Source organism: Notamacropus eugenii, chromosome 1, assembly GCF_028372415.1.
Source record: "Notamacropus eugenii isolate mMacEug1 chromosome 1, mMacEug1.pri_v2, whole genome shotgun sequence".
NCBI classification, from domain to species: domain Eukaryota; kingdom Metazoa; phylum Chordata; class Mammalia; order Diprotodontia; family Macropodidae; genus Notamacropus; species Notamacropus eugenii.
In genome coordinates, this window is record NC_092872.1 from 317,285,338 (window position 1) to 317,303,242 (window position 17,905).

Genomic DNA, 17,905 nt, shown 5'->3' on the forward strand with positions numbered 1-17,905 from the left:
GAGCTGTGGGTTGGGAGCTAGCATATGTGTTCCTTTCTACTCTGTCATCTTGGCTCTTCCCCCTACTTTTACTTTATTTACATCAGATGAAGCACAATATATTCTGCTCCGATCTTTTGCCTTTACCCTGTGTGTATCACCCTGCTTCAAATGTGTTTCTTGTGAACAACAAATTATTGGATTATTGTTTTTAAGCCATTCTGCTATCCATCTCCTTTTTTTGGGAGAGTTCATCCTATTCACATACACAGTTATGATTACTATCTGTCTTTCCCTCCATCCTCTTTCCCACCCTTTGTGCTTTCCGTTGTCCCTTCTCCCTTCTTCTCCACAATAGTGTTTTAATTTTTGACCACCACCTCCCACGATCTTCCCTTCCTTCTTTCAACTCCCCTCCTTTTACTCCCCTTTACCCTTACTACTTCTTCCCTCCCTTTTAGCCTCCCCTTCCCTTTCTTTTCCCCTTCCACTCCTACTGCCTACAGAACTAGTTGGATGTATATACTTAATTAAGTTTGTTTTTCCCTCCTTGAGCCAAATCAGATGAGAGTACCTCTCAAATAGTGCTTATCTTCCTCCCTTTTTTCCCTCTACTGTAATATCATTTTGTGCCTCTTCCTGTGATGTAATTTATCATTTTCTGCCTCCTCCTTTTCACATGTCCTGTTATAGTCCCTTCACATCCTTAAATAACATTTTTATCATCATATCATTTACTTAATACATGCTCCCTCTATCTATGTATATCCCTTTTATATTTCATAATAAATATACAATTATCAAGATTAACAGGTATCATCTTCCTTTACAGGGATGTAAACAATTTGCCCATATTGAATAACAAGTTTTTTTCCCCCTGTTAACCTTTTTATGCCTCCCTTGAGACCTGTGTTTGGAGATCGAATTTTCTCTTGATTTCTGGCCTTATTATCAGGAAGATCTGGAAATTCCTTATTTCAATGAATATTCATCTCCTTGCCTGAATTATTATGCTCATCTTTGCTGGGTTATTGATTCTTGGTTGTAATCCCAGCAGCTTTGCCTTCGAAATATCATACTCCAATTCCTTCAGTCTTTTAATGTAGACGTTGCAAGATCCTGTGTGATCCTGACTGTAGCTCCTCAATATTTGAATGGTTTCTTTCTGGCTGTCTGTAGTATTTTCTCCTTCACTCCATTGTTCTGGAATTTTGCAATGATATTCCTTGATGTTTTTAGTTTGGCATCCTTTTCGGGAGGTGAACAGTGGATTCTTTCAATGACTATTTAGCCCTCTGGATCTTTAGACTTCTGGGCAGTTTTCCTTGATGATTTCTTGGAAGATATTGTCTAGGTTCTTTTTTTCATCATGGCTCTCTGGTAGGTCAATAATTCTTAGATTTTGTCTCCTCGATCTACTTTACAGCTCAGTTGTTTTTCCAATTAGATATTTTATATTTTCTTCTATCTTTTCGTTCTTTAGATTTTGTTTGATTGATTCTTGATGTCTCATAGAGTCATTAACTTCTCCTTGCCCAATTCTATTTTTTATCAAATTGTTTTCATCAGATAACTTTTGCATCTCCTTTTCTATCTCTCCAATTATTCCTTTTTAAGAGTTACTTTCTGTAGTTAGTTTTTGTACTTCCTTTTCCCTTTGCCAGTTTTCCCAGTTAGGTTTTCTTCTTCCTTTTCCATTTATTCAATATTCCTTTTTAAACATCTATTCTCTTCAGTGAATTCTTTTTTCCTACTTTTAAAATCATTGGCCAGTTTTTCTTCTATTTCTCTAACTTGGTTTTTAAAATCCTTCTTCAGCTCTTCCAGTAGTGCTTGTTGTGCTTGTGACCAGTTCGTAGTCCCTTCTGAAGTTTCAGTTGGAAATATCTCAATGCTGACCTCGTTGGTATCTGTGTTTTGGTCCTTGTCCCTATAGAAGGATTCTATGGTCTTTTCTTTTGTACTTTGCTTGTTACTCATGATGATGAGGTGTGTTGTGGCCTCTGGTTCTTTCAGCTTAAAGCTAAAGAATCTGGTAATGAGCTGACTGGTGTGAGAAAACAGAGGGCAGTTGAGGTCTTTTTTCATTTCCCTAGATTTGCCCAAGAGCTAACTTGTTAAGTTGGGGGAGGAGTGATCTGGCCACTGGAGGTCTCCTCTGCTGAGCTACAGCACAGGCAAGCTCAGCAGTTGGTGATCCCAGTTGCCCTAGTGTCTTCCTGTTTCCCCTTAGGTGCTGAGGCAGGCCTGCTGTCCTGGTGTTGGTGGTTGAGAGGCTTCCCTCCCCCCAATCTACTGCTGGTTCACTTAGGTGGGGTTGTCTGGGACATCTCTGGTCCTGAAGTGGTCCCCTTCCCCTACAGCTAGAGGGATCATCCTTAGCTATTTTCCTAGTCTCATATGCTGCAAGGCTGTTTGCTCCTTCTGTTGATTCCAGTGATCCAGAATTTTTCTGGGGAAATATTTTATGGTTCTTTCAAGGTCAGTAAGGGGAGAGGGAGAGACAATTTACTGATCACTATGCCATTTTAGCTCCTGGAAGTTCAAGTAGGTGACTTACAGACATTTAATCTGCAGGCTGATAATAGTCTCAGGAGCAGCCCTGTAGCTACCTGGAGCTCCGTGGCTCTCATTTGCTGGGTTCTGCTGTACTCCTGTCCTGGACTGATATGTCTGAGATTCTGCAGTACAAGCCTCTGCCTCAGACCTCCTGGAGTTTCCTGCTGGGCCTTGCTGTGGTGGGATGGGCTGGTACAGCCTGTGCACTATGTGCTCCTCTACCCCTGCAGAATAGAAATGTTTCCATTGAACTTCCAGTCTCTCCTGGCCTGTGAATCTGTCACACTCTGTCTCCTGTTGGATTCTGTCCCTCCAAAATTTGGTCAGATTCTCTTTTTAGATGTATCTGAAGGGGTTTGTCCAATAGCTTAGGTCAGTAGTTGCTCTCACTCCACTATCTTGGCTCTTCCCAATAAGAAAAGCTATATAGAGTCTCATATGGATCACGAACCTTCTTCCACAGAGTAAGCCCCAAAGCAAAATCTCACCTCAGAATATATATACACTTTGCAGAGTTAGAGAGCATCATGACCCTCATGATCCAATGCCTCATTAGAAATTAAGAAAAGGCATCCGCCTTCTTACAAAGCAAGCCTCCCCCAATGGGCTCCCCATGAGGTCTATTAATGGGTAGGGAAGATATTTAACTTTCATTACATCAGGGTAATTTTTATTCTCTTAACTTTCAGTTTTGGATGACTTTTTATAATTTTTTTCTTTTTAAAAATATCATCATAATATAATAGTTGGACATAGCAATAGCTGTATATAGATGAATAAAATTTAATTCTCTCACAGTTTTTCCATTACATATAATTTTTTAAATCAGATATTCAATACATATTTATGAAGTGCCTACTATGTACCAAGTACTGTGCTAACACCAAGGATAAAAGAAAATAGTAAGGAGGTCAGTGACACATGGTGGGAAGTTAATTTGTAGGATGATTAGAAAGTAGGAGGGGGAAGGTTATAAAGGATTTTACCAAAAAGGTTTAGGATATTTTATAAGATCCTGCAGGTGATGGAGAGACATTGGAGTTTACTGAGTAAGAGGAGTGTCATGATAAGACCTAAAATTTAGGTAGATTGTGTTGACAGCTGAGTGGAGGGTAGAATCTGGAGAGGCTTGTGGCAGGCAGATCAGCCAGGAAGTTATTGAAGCAATCCAGGTATGAGATGGTAAGAGTCTATCAGTGTAATTTTTTTCTTTTTCTCTCAAGAGGTATTATGAAGATAAAATCAGGACAACTTGATAAATTGGCTATGAAGGGTAAGATAGAATTAGGGAGTCAAGGATGACCCTTATTTTGTGACCCCAATGACTTCAAGGATAGTCATATTTTTGACTGTGATTCAGAAGCAAGGAAGAGCTGGGGGTGGGGAAAGGATATTTTAGTTTTGGAGATTTTGAGTTTTAAAAGTTTACAGGACATTACAAGATGTAACTTGGAGATGTAATATCCCAGTCTCACATTTAGAGAGGTTAGCACTACTTAAGTGTATTTGAGAATCATTAGAATAAAGAAAATTCAACCCATGGAAGCTGAAGAAATCATCAAGTTAAATAGTGATCTGGATGAAGAGTCAGCAAAGAAGACTGAGAATGATCAGTCAGTTAAATAGGAGGAAAACCAGGAGAAAATAGTGCCTCAAAAACCTAGACAAAAAAAGTATCAAGGAGAAGGGTATCTATCCCCTTCTGAATAGTGGCAAATCCTAGTGAGTTAAAAAAGAAAGAGGATTGAGAAAAGACTAGAAAGATTATTGCTTACTTTGGAGAGAGAGTTTTTTTTTTTGAATATATATTATCCCCATATAAGAATTTAAACATTTTGTCTTTGATTATTTTCAAGATTAATTGATCATGTATACTTTTTAATATTTTTCTTGATTCCTCTGCTGAAATATCAAAATTTCTGTGCACCTTTGTTCTTTTCATCATTAATGTTTGGGAGTGTGTTTATCCTTCGTTGCTGAAGAAGACCATGCCATCAGAGAAATAATGACATGACTTGCACTTGACTTTGTTTTGAGTGAGGGAGGACTGTGCAGGTCACCAGAGCCATCTGAATCCAGTTACCAGCTATTCATCAGGATGACTGGAGATGACCCAGGATGAGGCAATTGGAGTTAAGCGACTTGCCCAAGCCCACTCACAGCTAGTGAGTGTCAAGTGTCTGAGGTGAGATTTAAACTCAGGTCCTCCTGACTCCTGCAGTGTACTCTATCCACTGCACCACCTAGCTGCCCCTAATGCTTGGAAGTACTCTTCTATCAATGATCCATTTTTCAGTTTCGTTGGATGATTTTTTTTTACCATAAGACTTTTTTTTTTTTTTTACTATAAAAACCTTTGCCCCCTGAAATACTATATTTCTAACTCTCCATTATTTTACACTCATGGTTGCTAAATTATGTATAATCTTGACTCAGGGCTCTTTGGTACTTGAATTCATTCTTTCTGTTTGCTTACAGCATTTATTTCCTGGAAACTCTGGATTTTTGCTATCATATTCCTGGGAATTTTAATTTTGGAGTTTCTTTCAGAAAGTGATTGGTAGATTGTTTCTATTTCCATTTTTCAGCCTTTGCTTTTAAGAGATCTTGGCAGTTTTCTTTTAAGATTTCTCTAAATATCATGTCCTTTATTTTGGTCATGGTACTTTTGATCATGGTAGTCTGATGGCAAAACTGTTTGCTAGGTCAGTTGTTTTTGCTGTGAGATATCTTATATTTTATTTTATTTCATACTTTTGACCTTCTATCAATATATCTTTTTGTCTTGTGACATCTTTGACTTCTATTTGGTAATTTCTAATATTTAGGTAGTTTGTTTCTTGCACGAGATTTTGTACTTCTTAGGCTGAACTCAATTCCCTTTTCAGTTCTTTCATACATCTCATTTCTTTTAAAACGTTATTTATTTTGAACATGTTTTTATATTTTGAGTTCTGAATTCTCTCCTTCTCCCAGTCACTGAGAAGGCAAAAAATGTGATATCATTTATACATATGAAATCACGCAAAATATATTTTCACATGATGAATTGCAAAAATATCAAGGAAAAGAAATGAAGTGAAAAGATTATGCTTCAAACTGTATTCAGACTCCATCAGTTCTCTCTCTGGAGGTGGATAGCAGTTTTCATCATAAGTCCTTGGATCATTGTACTGATCAGAATAACTAAGTCACAGTTGATCATGTTACAATATTGTTGTTTCTGTGTACAATGTTCTTCTGGTTCTGTTCACTTTGCTTTCTATCAGTTCATATAAATGTACCCAGGTTTTTCTGAAATCATTCTCCTCATCATTCCTCATAGCACAATAGTATTCTGTCACAACTGTATACCACAACTTGTTTAGCCATTCCTCCATTGATGGACATCCCTTCCACATCCAATTCTTTGCCACCACAAAAAGTTGATAAAATATTTTTTGTACATATTAAGTTCTTTCCCTTTTTCTTTCATGTCTCTGGAATACAGACTTAGTAGTGCTGCTGCTGCATCAAAAGATTATACATACTTCCAATAGTCCTCCAGAATGATTGAACTAGTTCACAACTCCAACTGTAGTGCATTACTGTTTCAGTTTTTCCATATTGCCTCCAACATTTGTCATTTTCCTTTTCTCTCATGCTAGCCAATCTGATAGTTGTTTTAATTTGCATTTCTCTAATCAATAGTGATTTAGAACAATTTGTACATGACTATAGACAGCTTTGATTTCTTCTGAAATCTGCCATTTCAAATCCTTCGACCACTTGTCAATGGGAGAATGACTTGGAATTTTATAAATTTGAATCAGTTTTAAAAATCTGAGACATTTTTATTCAGGTTTTTATTAGACAAATGTACTGTATACTTTTCTCCAGTTTCCAGCCTTTCTTCTAATGCAGTAGTGCTGGATTTGTTTGTGCAAAATCTTTTTTATTTCACATAATCAAAATAATCCATATTTATTCTTATGATTCTCTATATCTCTTATTTGTTCACAATTCTTCCCTTATTCATAGATCTGACAGGTACAATTTGGTCTCATTTATTTTCCAAGTTTATCCTCTATCCTTCTATTTTCATTGTCCAAAAGAGTTTTAAACTTAAAAAAAATTTAGCTTGATCTCTTCAAGAATTTCACTGAATTTGTGCCCAAATTGTTCTGCTTATAGCCTTTGCTTGTGGAAGTTTTGTAGGCATTCTCTTCTCAATTTCTGTCTTGAGTGTCCCTGTCATCCTAATAATTTCTTATGGTGGGATTCTTTTATTACTCGTTCTTCCAGTCTACTCTCTGACTTCAGAGTTTTAGGGCTATGCTCTGTGCAGTTCTGTAGGAAAGGTATGGACTGATCCTATTGCTGTTCTCTTGGATTACTGAATTTTGGTATTTGAGGATCTCAGGAACAACTCAGGCTTAGGACCTGAAAGCTTATAGCACTCTCAAAGATTTCTGATCCAAGACAAAGTTTCATTGCTGCCATCTGTTCTGAGTTCTGCAGGTTCCTGACCTGGTGTTGGTGCCTGAGCAAATTAGATTGTTTCTGGACTTAGGTATTTCAAACCAGATGAAATGCTTTGCTGATTCAGAATTTTAGGTCCTTTTTGGTTTGGGATTCCTTTACTGGTTATTCCTCTCTTGGCTTTAGATTAGGTAGTAGGGTTGACTTCATGTTCCAATCCACTCCTTGAGGCTGAGCATACTGATACTGCCTGCTTCTGAACTTGTTCCTTTCTGTGTATATCACTTAAGGCCTGAGTGCAGCTGGGACATGGAAAGGTGGTTGAAGATCCCCTTACAAGTTAATTCTGGATCTGCGACCTAGAACTGTTAGTGGGAAACAAATTTTTATCATTTTAGTTATGATCCCCTCTTGCCGTGGTTCACAACCTAGGTTCTGAAGTGCTCTGTGCTGGCCTAAACCTGTCCCAACCCCATCTCCGGTATCCTTACCTTCTGTTTCTCTATACTAATGTATGCTGGAAAAATGACTCACTATGATGTTTAAATTCTCCATAACATTTTGATCTTGTTTGTTTTTAAATCTGTTTTGGAGAATTTTTGATGAGGAACTCCTTGCTTCACTGCTTCCTTCAATTCCACCATCTTTCCTACATCACTATTGTTTCATTTCCAGTTTTTCTCTCCAGCACTGTGACAGAAATATTTTTAAAACTCTTGAAAAGAATTCTTCTTTCATCTTTCCAGGAATTCTAGTTTAACTTTTGCCCAAGCTGTGGTTTTCTTTGAGCTTTTGCTTGTAGGTGTCTTGGAATTTTCTTCTTCTGGATTTATATCTTGAACATTTTTATCACCATAAGAGCTTCTAAGTTCCTATTATTTATTTGTTTGATCATACTTCAAGCTCACTTTAGACTTGATGTTAGGGCTGGATACTTCACACTCCCGGAGAGGCATTTGGTGCTTTTGCTCCTTTCTTGCATTATTGAGCATTATGTTATTCCAGGATCTTGGGGAAAGCTCAGATTGGAATCTGGAAACTTTTAGTGATCCCTTTGTCTGATTCAGAGCAAAGTCTGATTGCTATACCCTTTCCTTCTCCCCCACTTTGGTCCACACTCTGCAAGTTCTTTCCTTGACTTTGGATCTGAACAAGTAGAGTAGAATTCTACTAAGCTCAGTCTCTATCAGCCAGTTAGTTAGGTCTTTAGGTTCTGAGAGACAGACTGCAACTTTCCCTTTGGTCTGAATCTCCTTTCCTGGTTATTCCTCTGCAGGGTTCAGACTGGAAATAAAAAGAAATGAGACCTTCCTCTCTGTCCAGGGAGCCATCCACTCTTTACCTAGGAACATTACCTCTGAGTGCAGGTACCCTCCTCATTATAACCTGGATTTGTAACCCAGAATTGAGTAGTAGGTAACATAGCTGAAAATTGATGAATGTTTCTGTTAAAATTGTGCCATGATGTGGATCTAGGATGTCCTCTTCCTCTGCTGCACAGCACTTTTGGCACTGGTGAGCTCTACTAGTGTCTTACTACTGGTCAGGTACCATCACCAGTGTCCAAAAAACAATCTTTTTCACAATGCTGACCTGGGCTGGAAAAATTGCTATGATTTTTTTTTTTGTTTTCCCCGTCAGTATTTAGTCAGGTGCATTTTCTAGATATGCTTTGAGGAGTTTGGCAAGTGTGGGCTGGGTTGTGCTCCTTCCTGCTGCTTAACTTGGTTTCTCCTTATTTCTGTATTTTCCACAACTTTATTTCTCATTTTTGGCAATGCTTTTAATTTTGCCTTTTTAAAAGTCATTCCTTGTGTGTTTCTAAGAAAATATTTTGCTTTAAAAATAAAGTATTAAGTTTTTCTTAGTAGTGTTTCTGGTTACATTTTTTCTTCAAATATTTATTTCTGCCCCACTCCCTCAGTCTCTTCCAATTTTGGCCATATTCAATAGCATAATCACAGTGTCTGGCATAAAACAAGTACTTAACAAATGCTTGCTAGCTGATCTTTTGATAAGATCTTCCATAAAGAAACAGCCGAGGGAAAAAAAATACTGGACTTGTATTCAGCAGGATCTGGGCATTACCATGGGCAAGTAAGTCACTTAATCTATTATGCCGCCTGATTCAATTACTGGGATACATCTATCAAGTCATAGTTATAATCAATTACTGGAAATGAGGAAATTCCTAGTCTGGAGTTCCATCTTGAGAACATGTTGAGAACAGGTCCTTTTGTGGTTATGTAAAGAACAATTATAATTTGAAGGACAATTCATATTGAAAAATTAAAAGTTGCATCTCCTAAATTAAGGAATAAGCCTTCAGAAACACAGATCAAATTCTTGCTGCTGTCATGCTTATTTCTCAATCTGTAAGTTAATAAAACCTTTTACAATGTTCTTCTGTGAATTCAATTGTTAGATTAGGGGTTAATTAATTAATTATCTAGATGTTTGCTTGGCTAGCTCTCCTGCAGCATTCCTTTATGGGTTTGAGGCACATATTCTTAACCATACAATATCATTGATAATTGTACTTTCTCTCCTGGATTAAGTTTTATCATTGTGTCTCAGGCAACAGCACATTTTAGTATGAATTAGTAACACAATTAAGTCAATTTGTAGTGAGTTAATGTCTTACTCAAGAAAATAATTTCCATAAGTGTTAGGGCAATAATTTCATTGGAAATATAGCTGTAACATCTTGCTAGGTGATTAGCATATTATGCCAAAAAATCATTTTCCAGAGCTATGAAAATCAGTACAAATGCAATTGAGTGCTTTGAAAGTTATAAACCAATAATTCTAATTCATTTACATTGTTATAAATAATAGGCTTCCAAAGATATTTACATATTTTTATTCATTTGGAGACAATTTTGTGTAGATGGATTCAGAGTTAGGAAAGCCTGAGTTTAAGTTCTGCTTGTAACATACACTAACCATATGACCTTAGGAAAATTATTTAACTTCTCAGTTCTTTAGGCAGCTTTCTAAATCATGTTATACAGAAGATATGGATCTATATTGGCAGAGGGAAATCCATTACCTGGACATTCATTAAATAAATGAAGTAACAGCTCCAATTTTTATCCTTATTCCTTGGTTCTCACAACAACTCTTTGAGGTTAGTACTATAGATATATCCTAGAGATACTGAAAGTTGGGTTCCAGATCACCACAATTAAGTGAATATAGCATTAAAGTGAATCATGAGAAAATTTTTGTTTCCCAGTGCATATAAAAGTTATGTTTATACTATTTTGTAGTCTATAAAAGGTGAAATAATATTATGTCTAAAATAATCAACATAGCTGAATTGAAATATTTCATTGATAGAAATGTTAGCTATCATCTGAAGCTTCTCAGGTCATATTTTTTTTTTTTTTGCTGATGGAGTGTCTTGCCTTGATGTAGATGCTTGCTGACTGTTCAGAGTGGTAGACTATGAAGGTTGGGGTGGCTGTGACAATTTCTTAAAATAAGACAACAATGAAATTTGCTGTATCTACTGACTCTTCTTTTTATTTAAAAACTTAGAGTTTTAGAATGCATTGTATGGTTATTTATTGACCTAATTTCAATGTTGTGTCTCAGGGAAGAGGAAGGCTTGAGTAGAAGAAGAGAGATGGGGAACTGCCACTCAGTGGAACAATCAGAACACACACAACATTGATCAGATAACTTTATTATCTTATATGGACATGGTTCTTGGAAACCCAAATACTTACAATAGCAACATTAAAGATCACAGATGACTATAGCAGATATAATAATAATGGAACAGTTTGAAACATTGCACAAATTATAAATATGTGATAGAGACATGATATGAACACATTATTAGAAAAAAAGCACTGATAGACTTGCTTGACACAAGGTTGCCACAAGGCTTCAATTTGTAAGAAAACAATACATTTGTGAAGTGCAATAAAGTACAACAAAACAAGGTATGCCTTTATTATCATAATGAGTTTAAGTGATTTGCCCCATGTCAACTAGTATATATCTGAAATGGGGTTCAAATTAATTTTCTTGATTCTGCATCCAGAGTTCTTTCTACTACAATACCCAACTGCCAAATATCAAAAAATATTTCATAGTATAGTAATGTAAGTGATATTGATTAGATCTATTGTTTTTATTCAGGAGTCTTCATGGTAATCAGTGTTTTGCTTAATTACAAATTGAAATGTTTGAGATCTTTATGGAAATTCAGAGATTGTCTCTAACAGGGATGATTATTTGAAAAAAACTATCAAAATGCTAATCTTTGTATATATCTATGAACACAAGGCCATTAATACAACGTTAATGTAAACATCATATCATCTTAAATGCAAATGAATATAAATATAACTAAAATATGACTTGCATTCCAAAGCAGTTAAAGGGTATGAAATATTTCCTCACACATTAGTAAAATAGCAACGTATTTCTCAATGAAATCTGAGTTTACTCCCTCCCCAGTTTATTAAATATTACTTATTATTACCAAACTATTGAAACCTCTTTTCCCATAAGCTTTTATATCTTTCTATATAAAAGTTTTTATATCTTTCTACATAAAACTATTTTTCTTCTAAACTTAAATAAATATCATGCTTTCTGACTATTTTATTTATTAACAGTGTAACAAATAAATAAGACAAAGACAAGTAACTTTTATACTATTATTAGCTGAGAAAAAGATGATAGTCACTTCTAGCCATTATTGCTACTGCTCCTTTTTCATGCAAACACAAGGCCAGGATCCAACTCTCCGGATACCAAGACTGTTATCAAGAATTCTCTTTATGTTCCTTTACAAGGTAATCAATCAATCAACCTATTGAACACTGATGAAACACTTAATATGTTTGTTAGTAACACACAGTGTTATGTGCTGGAATAACTTGCACTTATGTAATGCTTTAAGGTTTGTAAAGAAATTTATAAATGTCACCTCATTTTATCATCATAACAACCCTGAAAGATAGAAGCTATAATTATTTCCATTTTTCAGATATGGAAACTGAGGCAGAAAGAAACCAAGTGACTTGCTCAGGGTCATACAAGGAGAAAAAATGTTTGAAGATGGATTGCAACTCCTGTTTTCCTGACTACAGGTTTTCTACTCTACTCTGTCTAGGTGGCACAGTGGAGAGACTGCTATATAAGAATTAACACAATTCTTTAAGGAAAGATCTTCTTTTAATGTTTTCTCTCAGTCTTCTTACAATTTCCCTCAAGTCTTCAAAAGTAATAGATTCTCTAGAATATCAAATAAACACTCAGTCAATTCATAAACTCTTCAAAGACGAACAATTAAACTGTAATAGTCCAAGAATCCTTTGCCTCTTAAAGTTGCAATGTATATTGCATGTGGCATAAAGAAGCAATACTACATGTAATCTCTGTGGGATAATATGTAAAAGCTGGTCTTTTATAAATTGTTAGAGGAAAATCAAAATGAAATTAAAAGAATGATAAAAACAAGAAAATTTCTCATGCCATCAAAATAATTCAAATCAGCCTTATTGAAATAAGAAGAAAGTTGGAAATACATAAAACAGACACCAACATTATTATCCTTTACTGCAGAAATTTAACTAATATAAAGTAATTGAATAGGACAAAACCAAACATGATAATCAAGGGCAATACAAATTTAGAATAGAAGGTCCTTTGGAAATATTGCAAGCATATGTATCCTAACAGATCCCACTACAAAAATGAAGGAGATCAGGTACCTTTTACAACTGTGGATAGAGGGAGAATTCATAAAGTAAAAAGATTCCAAAAGCTAAATAGTCAAATTTGACCTCAGAAAATTAAAGAATTTTGCATTAATGAAATAAATGAAGATAGAATGAGAAGAAAAGCAAGAGTGTGAAAAATATTCATAAAATTATGACTAAGGACTTCAGACTTTGAAAATATAATGCTAGGAAGTATTCTTCAAAGGATATATTGTCAAAGGAAAGATTACAAAGATTAAATGAAATTATGCTACAAATCACTGGATAAATAGAAAAATGAAAATGAAAACTAATTTGACACTTCACCTTTCAAAATATGAATTGGTAAAAATGATGAAGAGGGCAATCAATGCTAGAGAAGATATGGGAAGATAGGTACATTTTATATACTTTTATTGAAACTGTGAAATATTGCAATCATTCTGAATTTTAATTTGGAATTTTGCACGAGTCACTAATTATTCATTCTATTTGATCCATTGTCTTTACTATTGGACATTTGTCTCAAGTAAGTCAAAGATGGATACAAAATTATAATATATGCCAAAATATTTGTAGCATGCATTCTTTGTGGTACCAAACTTAGGAGCATTGTGAAATGGCAGTCAAACAAAAAGATATACATTGTTGCACTGGAATAGTTTGGGTCTATAAATTCTGACGAATACAATGAATTCAGAAAATATATATGGACTGATGGAGTGAAATAAAACAAAAGTAAAGCATATACTATACTTCAACAATGTAATGTTTTTACTGATGTTTAGTTGTTTTAGTAATATATGACTCTTTCTGACCTCATTTGGGGTTTTCTTGGCAAAGATATTGGAGTGGTTTGCCATTTCCTTCAGCAGCTCATTTTAGAGATGAGGAACTGAGGTAAACAGGATCACACATACAGTAAATGTCTAAGGTCAGATTCTAACTCAGGAAGAGGAATCTTCCTTACTCCAGTCCCAGAATTCTACCCACTAAGGTACTTAGCTACTCCAAGGTGAACATCAAGACACATACATGTAAGTTGAATTCTGAATAACTGAAAGATTAGTGAAGTTCTCAGATGATAGACAATGAAGTATACATTTTTCAAGGCACAGAGGTGGGGGACTGTAAAAACAAAATTATTTTACACCTTGTTACATAAAGCTGTTTTTGCTTAACTGATTTTCTTTCACAAAAGGTAGTGTAAGACAGGGGAAGGGTAAAATGCCTAAAATGTTAAGACAGAAAAAATAACATTTTTAAAATTTATTGGGTGAAGAGTATGAACAAAGTTGTCTTAACACAACAAGAAATGAACTTTCAGAATGCTTGAGACAGTATTCAAGCAAGCCAGATTGTCTGTGGAACATTTGGGGATGAAAATAGAAGTAGAAAAACAGGAAAGAAATAGAAATTATCCATCAAAACTTTGTACTTCTCTCATTCATTAGAATTGAAGCTCTTCTATTCTGATCAATACAATGATACACAGCAGTTTCAAAGGACTCATGGTGACAAATGTCATCCACTTCCAGAGAGAGAACTGACGAATTCTGAGTACAGGTTGAAGCACATCTTTTCACTTTATTTTTCTTGTTTTTCTTTTGCAACGTGGCTAATAGGGAAATATGTTTTGCATGACTTCACATGTGTAAGTGGTAACATATTGCTTGCTTTCTCAGTGGGGAGGGAGTAGAGAGACAAAGAGAAATTGGAACTCAAAATTTTAACATGAATATAAAAAAGTAAGCTCCTTGCAAATGGGTTTTATTTTCATTAGTTGTATCCCCAGGATTAAACAGAATATCTGGCGTATAGTAAGCAATTAATGAATATTGATTGATTGATTGTAATAATGTTTATTCTCATGGATGGAAAAATACTATTATCAAAGTTTTGATGGATAACATATGTATTATATATATGTATATATATATTGATACAATATATACAATTTATATATAAATTGAATACACACAAATGTATGCAAAGTAATTTAGTGCCAGGTAATTTGAGATGGAGAACCCTAGCAACTGATAGGATCAAAACATTTATTGCTCTGTATTGTGGAGTTGATATGCTCAACAGGGCAGGGCGAAACCATAAAAAAGATGTATAATTACAAAAGGTGGACAAAGAGCTGTAACTGAGGAGGGAAGAGAGGTAATTTAGGGATTTCTTTGCCTCATGGCATAGACATGAGGTCAAACCAGCAGAAGTGACAGGTTTGCCCCAGGCTACTGCCCTCACAGACTTCCCGAGGCTTCACTTTTCCTACAGCTATTACCTGAAATCAGAGTTAATTAACCATAGTATATGTGTGCATGTCTCTGTGTGTGTCAGCATTAGTATGAAATTTACAGACCCCTTCTTAGAATAATGTGTTTAAAGTTACAAAATAAAATATATAGTATTATAAAGAAAACCAATTGTATTGAAATAAAGGTATGATTTGTTTTTAAAGATGTTGGGATTGGAAGTTCAAATCCGTGTGGACGGTCTCAGGCTGGTAAAAGTGGGACTTCTAAATCTTAGAGTCTTACGAGGCCCTCCATGAACAGCGGGGATTCGAGAAGGTCAGACTGAGCTAGCTTGGCTAGCTCGGGTATTTCCGCCTCTCCCCCGGGAGATACGTGATGGGTGGAGTCTCCCCGCCCTCGAGATGGTCCCGGATCTGGGCACACTATTGTTACCTAACAGCACGGTATTCAGATGCAAACTATGCGGCTGAAGGTTAAGTAGGATTGAGGAAGCCTGAAAGCTCTCTTAGCACGTGAGGAGCCAAGAGGACAGTAGGCTCCGCTTCTCTTCTTTCCTCTCTCCCCTCCCCCTCTCTCCCCGCTTGTACTTCTACTTCCAATCCCTTATGATCTTAGCCTCCTTAGGAAATCTCCCCCTCTTCCTCCTAAGGAAGACCGCCCCCTGCACTTGTAACCGAAACCCTGAAATAAAGCTCAACCCTTGTTCGACTCTGGAACGTCCTTTCTCTCATATGAGCATCCGGTTTTGGCCAACCGAAGACCTCGGAGGTGAGGTAAGAAGACTCGGGTAGCCCACACAGGCCTCTAGGCCTGGCAATTATAAAGAAAACCAATTGTATTGAAATAAAGGTATGATTTGTTTTTAAAAAGTTCATGGATCCCATGGTAAAAACTTCCGCTCTAAAAACTGTTCCCTCACCTTCTTGATATTGGGAGGGATTTTGGCCCTTGGGCAGGAGTTCAAGTCTTTGGGAGCTGCCCTATTCTCAGTGTTGTGCTTCAAGCTGAATTACTTAGCAAAGTCAACTTTACCATTCACTCAATATTGATATGTCTCGGATGGGTGACCTTGGTGATATCATTGCTCACAGAGAAACATCCAGGAATATGTCCTTGACCCTACAATATTTAACAATTTTCAGTCAATGAGAGAGAAGGATGCTGCAGAAAGAGAAGGGATGCTTGATGGATTTGTAGATAATATACAGCTAGGTCAAATAAGTAACAAGTTGGGTGAATATCATAAACTGAAAAACATAAAATTACTTCAGGAAAAAATTTCCTAAAATCACTGGGAAAGCAGTCTAGCAGATTAGGCTTAGATCAACATCTTACCTCACACTCCACAATAAATTTGAAATGGATACATGACATTATGTCTGTGAAACCTGGACAGTATATAAGCACCATGCTAGGAAACTGAATAACTTATGTTTGAATTGTCTTAGGACGATTCTGAAGATCATCTGAGAAGATAAGATACCAGAAACTGAGGAACTTTCTTGAACTAAACTGCTAAGCATTCAAACTTTACTGCGGAAAATGTACCTCAGATGGATTAGCTACCTGGTTTGAATGCCAAATGTATGCTTGCCCAAAACATTGTATTATGAAGAACTCATACAAGTAAGTGTGCAGGGGTCAAAGGAAGCAATATAAAGACACTCTAAATATCACTCTGACGAACTTTGGAATTGATTGCATGAGATGGGAGATCCTGGTAAAAGATTGCCAAGCAAGAACCACCTGCATCAAAGAAAGTTCTGTGCTCTATGAGCAAAACAGAATTGAAGTAGCTAAAAAGAAACCTAGGGAGAGTAAATTTAGAAAGTCTACCCCAAACGTTCACATAGGCTATTTGTGCCTGACCTATGATAGAGCATTCTGAGCTCATACTGGTTTCATCAGCCACATTTGAACACACTGTAACATGACTTTATCATAGTGATGTCATTTTGATCTTCAAGAACAAAGGACAGCAACCATAAAAAATTTTGGAAGAGAAATCAGTCAAGTGCACAAAACTCACAGCTTTAGAAAAGATATGTATTCTTAAACCAGAAAGACACAATTTCAAAATATAAAAAAAACTTTAATTGAAATTGAAAAGTTTCTGCACAGATATTAATGCATTTAGGATAAGTAGGGAAATAGTTGAATAAGAAATAGTCTTTGCATCTAGTTTCTCTGAGAAGGCTTGGTATAAAAGATATATAAACTATCTATCTATGCATATATGTGTATGTTTGCATGCTTTTAAGCATGTGTGCATGTCATATTGCATATGTATATATTATGTGCATAAGTATATATGTCACATTGTCATATTAGTCATAACCATTCTCTAATAGATAATCAAAAGATACGAACAGTTTTCAAATGAAAAGCCAGATTGGACATCCTGAAAATTATAGGAGACATTAATAAAATTTGAAATAAGAGAATCATTAAACTAATAAACAAAACTAGGATCTGGTTTTATGGAAAAACCAATAAAATATGCAAAAAATTGGCTAATTTGTTTTAAAAAAGAGAAAAGAAAACTAAATTGTTGACATCAAAAACAAAAAGGGTGAATTCACCAGAAAATGAGATAATTTGTAATAATAAATTAACAATGCCATCATTAAAAGCTATTTTGCTCAATTATATGTTAATAAATTTGACAGTCTAAGGGAAATGGATGAATATTTCCAAACACACAAATTGCCCGTATTTTTTATATTTTGTTTTAATTAAAAAGTTCAATGAAGTACATAGTTGATAATTTCAATAAGATTTTTTAAAAAAGTTATTTATATATTTTTAGTTTAAAAAAGACACTTCCACAAGATTTTGAGCCCCAAATTTTCTCCCCATCTTTTCCCTCCCTCCCGTCTCCCAGTCTACCTTCCCTTCTATCACATCCCTCCCTTTCCT